The sequence below is a fragment of the Trachemys scripta genome, chromosome 17 (assembly GCF_013100865.1).
Source record: "Trachemys scripta elegans isolate TJP31775 chromosome 17, CAS_Tse_1.0, whole genome shotgun sequence".
Classification (NCBI taxonomy): domain Eukaryota; kingdom Metazoa; phylum Chordata; order Testudines; family Emydidae; genus Trachemys; species Trachemys scripta.
In genome coordinates this window covers 7257336-7262358 of record NC_048314.1, presented here as the reverse complement: position 1 = coordinate 7262358, position 5023 = coordinate 7257336, and the positions used below count along the sequence as shown (strand labels likewise).

General features: G+C 53.3%; 1 pseudogene; it reads right to left on the bottom strand.

The window, feature by feature from the left end:
• Positions 1–4036: 4036 nt before the first annotated feature.
• Positions 4037–4594, bottom strand: LOC117889552 (annotated as a pseudogene).
• Positions 4595–5023: the final 429 nt, after the last annotated feature.

Below are 5023 nucleotides of genomic sequence, written 5' to 3'. Positions count from 1 at the left end.
GCAACGTATTAACACTGGAGAGAAAGCCGTGCAGTGTAATGAACCTCCCATAATGTCATAAGCTAGGCTACAGCCATGGTGGGAGAAGAAAAATACTAGAATAGGCAAAGCCAAGGTAGACAGAGCGTGCAGCTGAGTCGGGCCCCTGGATTTATATCAAAAAGATCAAGAGGTGACTTGATTATACTGTCTAAGCACCTCACGGGTACTAACAGGGCTCTTTAATCTAGCGAAGAAAGGCATAGCAAGAACCAATGACAGGAAACTGAAGCCTCATCTGAAAACACATACCCCTCAAGCCAGCTAATTAATTAATGGAGATATCTTATCTCCTAGAACTGGAAGGGACCTTGACAGGTCATCGAGTCCAGCCCCCTGCCTTCACTAGCAGGACCAAGTACTGATTTTGCCCCAGATCCCTAACTGGCCCCCTCAAGGATTGAACTCACAACCCTGGGTTCGGCAGGCCAATGTCTGGATCTTTTCGACTTCTGTTGCAGGCATTTGTAGACAAAGTAGCAAATACCAGAGTATTCCAGGTGAAGTCACACCACGGATTTATTTAAATACTGGTATTATAACATTTCCCTCACCATTCTCTGTCCTCGTCTCAGCACGCCGTAACATCTTAGCTGGTTTCTGACCACCACACTCTAGTGTTGTTATTTATTTATGATAGCACCACTCATGGCCTAGGACCCCACTGTGCTAAGAACAGTCCAAAAATATAACAAAATCAAGCCGATGTCTTTATTGAGCTATTCTCTGTGACTCAGAAGTCGCTGCTAATCCTTGACCCATCCATTTATTATTTGTACTGCCATAGCACCTAGGAACCCCAGCCACCGAGCAGGACCCCATTCATAGACTCACAGAGTTTAAATCCAGAAGGGACCATTAGATCATCTAGTCTGACCTCCTGGATAGCACAGGCCTTTAAATTTCACCCATTGACCCCGTTTTGATCCCAATAACTTGTGTTGGACTAAAGCATCTCCCAGAAAGGCAGCCAGTCTTGATCTGAAGACGTCAAGAGCTGGAGACGCCACCACTTCACTTGGTAGTTTGTTCCTGCGGTTAATCACTCTCATTGTTAAAAATCTGTGCTCGTTTCTCATTTGAATTTGTCTGGCTTCAGCTTCCAGCCAATGGTTTTGTTCTGCCTTTCTCAGCTAGATTAAAGAGCCCTTTAGTACCCAATATTTTCTCCCTATGAAGGTCCTTATACACTATTATCAATTCACCTCTCTTGATAAGCTAAAGAGATTGAGCTCTTTAAATCTCTCACTATAAGGCAGGGCCAAGGGCCACATCTGGGTGGGGAAATTGTATGCAGGGCTGGGGCAGGGGGTCAGGGTGCAAGAGGGAGTGTGGGGTGTGGGGGGGGGTGTGTGCAGGAAGGGGCTCAGGGAACAGGACTGGGGTGCAGGCAGGGCCGGCACAACCCATTAGGCGACCATTTAGGGGGCGGCGACCGCGGCAGTATTTCGGCAGCGGGACCTTCTGCCGCCTCTGTGGGGGGTGGCATTTCGGGGCGGGACCTTCCGCTGCCTAGAGCGGCAGAAAAGCTGGCGGTGCTTCTGGGTGCAGGAGGGGTGCGGAGTGCAGGAGGGGGTTCAGGGCAGGGGTTGGGGTGCAGGAGGGGTGTGGGGTGTACAAAGGTGGCTCAGGGCAGGGAGTTTGGGTGCAGGACGGGTGCGCGGTGCAGGCAGGGGGCTTAGGGCAGGGAGTTGGGGGGTGGGGTGCAGGAGGGGTTCGGGCTCCGAGGTGGCAGCGGCGCGCACCGGGGCCAGAGCAGGCTCCCTGCACGCCTGTCCTGTCCCTGTCCCTGTGCTGCTCCAGGAAGCGCTGCGGTCCCTGGGGGTGGAGGGGGAGAGCTCCGCGTGCGCTGCCCTTGCCGCGCCTCCAGGTCCCTCCCGCGAAGCTCCCATTGGCCGCGGTTCCCCATTCCCAGCCAATGGGAGCTGCAGAGGGCAGTGCCTGGAGGTAAGGGCAATGCATGGAGCCCTCTGCCTCCCCACCCGGCGGCCACAGGGATGTGGTGCCGTCCACTTCTGAGAGCAGTGCGGGGCCCGCAGCACCATGAGGGGCAATCCTGCGGGTCGAATCCAAAGCCCTGAGGGGCCAGATCCGGCCCACGGGCCGTAGTTTGCCCACCCCTGCCATAAAGTCTCCAGCCCTCGAATAATTTTTGTGGCTCTTTTCTTCACCCTTTCCAATTTTTCAATATCCTTTTTAAAACGCGGATCATACACAATATTCCAGGATTGATCTTACCCCTTCTGTATACAGTGGTAAAATCATCTCCTCACTTCCCTGTTTAGCCATACAAGGATCACCCACTTTTGCTACAGCATTGTACGCAGGACTCATTAGGGGACCAGATGTCCCGAGTTTACAGGGACAGTCCTGATTTTTGGGTCTTTTTCTTCTGTAGCTCCTATTACCCCCCCGTCCCGATTTTTCACACTTGCTGTCGTGTCACCCTAGGACTCATGCTGAGTTGTGTGTCTACTACGATCCTTAAATCCTTTCCAGACACAGTTCTTGCTGCTCTCCAAAACAGGGCTGTCCAGAGGATTCAGGGGGCCTGGGGCAAAGCAATTTCGGGGGCCCCTTCTATAAAAAAAGTTGCAATACTATAGAATACTATATTCTCGTGGGGGCTCCTGTGGCGCCCGGGGCCTGAGGCAATTGCCCCACTTGCCCACCCCCTCTGGGCAGCCCTGTTCCAAGATACAGTTCCCCATTCTGTAGGTGTGGCCTGCATTCCTTTTTCCTAAATGTGAAACGTTGCATTTGGCTGTATTAAAACATATTGTGTTTGAATGGGCCAGCATAACTAGTGATTCAGCTCCTTCTGTAGGACTGCCCTGTCTTCATCACCATTTACCACGCCATTACGCTAGGTGCTGTACAAACACAGAACAAAAAGACTGTCCACGCCCCAAAGAGTTTCCAATCCAAGGGTTTGGCTACATTTAGATGCTGCTGTAGTGCTTCAGTGAAGATGGTACCTATGCTAAAGGGAGGGGTTCTCCCATTGAATCCGTTGGGTTATAGGCAGATGGGGATTCGTTATTTGGAACGATGGAACCCCCGAACTGCTTCCTCTCATGCAGACCAGCCCTCACCCTCCGGGGGTCTTCAGTGGCATGCCTGCGGGCGGTCCGCTGGTCACGCGGATTCAGTGGCGTTTCTGCAGGTGATCTGACGGTCCCGCGCCGAATTGCCGCCGAAGCCGCAGGACCGACGGACCTCCCGCAGAAACGCCGCCGAAGGCCGCCTGACTCCCACCCTCACGGCTTGCTGCGCTGGTGACTGGAGCCGCCCCTGCCTGGGGAGAGGGCTAAGGGAGAGAAGTCCCACTCCCTGCGAGTCACCTCCTTCCTTTTAATTCTAACTCCAGACTAGCAAAGAGAATCAGGGAGGAGCACTGTAAGCAAGCCAAGGACTCAGCTAGGCCAGCCCCATTACCCTGCACGTGCTTACCTGCCATGGGTGCTGTGAGCCTGAACAGGTGAACGCCTCCACCGCACCTTGAGATCCTCTGTTGAAAAGCACCAGAGACGTGCAAGGTATGATTATGATCATGCTAATCTGGTTAGCTGGATTTCTGCTCTCCTCGCTGATGGGAAGTTTCTCTTTGAGACTTTGGCATTAAAATACAGAGAGAGGGACAACGGCTAGATGGGCAATCTCTCTTCCCTCCCTATGCAGTTCAGAGCATAGTGGAAGTTACAGTTAATCTGTCTTCATCTACAAGCCCTGCAGGAAATAGGCCTCCCTCAATCCAAGCTCTCATTGAAGTCAATGGGGCTTTGCCTGAGTAAAGACTGAATTAAAACGGAGGGGCAGATTCCGATACCATTCTTCCCACTGAATCGTTTTTTTGGGCCTTGTCTTCACTGAAAACGAAGGTGTGCTCTTAACTGAAGTTAGCCAACTTCAATTCAAATTCTAGTGAAGCCAAGGCGGCTGCAGCTCCAACACAAGTTTTTTTAAATTGAAGTCTCTTGGGGAGCACACAGACCGGTTACTTGGAGCTGGTGTACTTGGTAACAGCCGTGGTACCTTCAGACACCGCGTGCTTAGCCAACTCTCCAGGCAGCAGCAGGTGCACGGCGGTCTGGATGGCCCGAGAGGGATGGTCGAGGGCTTGTTATAATGCACCACGCCTCCCCAGCAATGCACTCGAAGATGTCATTGACAAAGGAATTCATGATGCCAGGAGCGCCGCCAGCTTTTCTGCCGCCCTAGGCGGTGGAAGGTCCTGCCCCGAAATGCCGCCCCCCACAGAGGCAGCGGAAGGTCCCGCCGCCGAAATACCGCCGCGGTCGCCGCCCCCCAAATTGTAGCATCCTAGGCAACCGCCTAGGTCGCCTAATGGGTTGCGCCGGCCCTGCATGATGCCCATGGCCTTAGAAGAGATGCCGGTGTCAGGGTAAACCTGCTTCAGCACCTGGTACACTTAGATGGAGTAACTCTCCTTCCTGGTCTTGTGGTGCTTCTTATCCCCTTTCTTCTGGGTCTTAGTCACCCCTTTCTTGGAGCCCTTCTTGGATGCAAGGGCAGATTTCGCCGGCGCAGGCATCTCGATCGCTACTCACACAGCACAGAACAGGAACAGCAGTGCCCAGTCAAAGACTACAAGGCAGCCTGGGTTTCAACTCGACCCACTAACTTGGCTGAAAACTGCAACTGCCTTGACTTGTCTAGGATCCCAGCTGGGGTTAGCCAGCCTGAGCCGAGAACACACCTCTTGTTCCCTGCAGGGTGCATCTGCACAACAGCTGCAGGTGTAATCTTCAGCTCAGGCAGCCACACGTGCACTAGCTGTGGTCCAGCCAGCACTCCAAAAATACTAGCGCAGCCCTGATGGTGTGAGCGGTGGGATGGGCTAGCTGCCCTGAGTATGATCCTGTCTGAAATACTAAGTACATACCCGGCTCGGCTAGCCCCTCCCACCATCTGTGCAACCACAGCTGCACTGCCGTTGCCATCCTTTATTCACAGTGGGGTG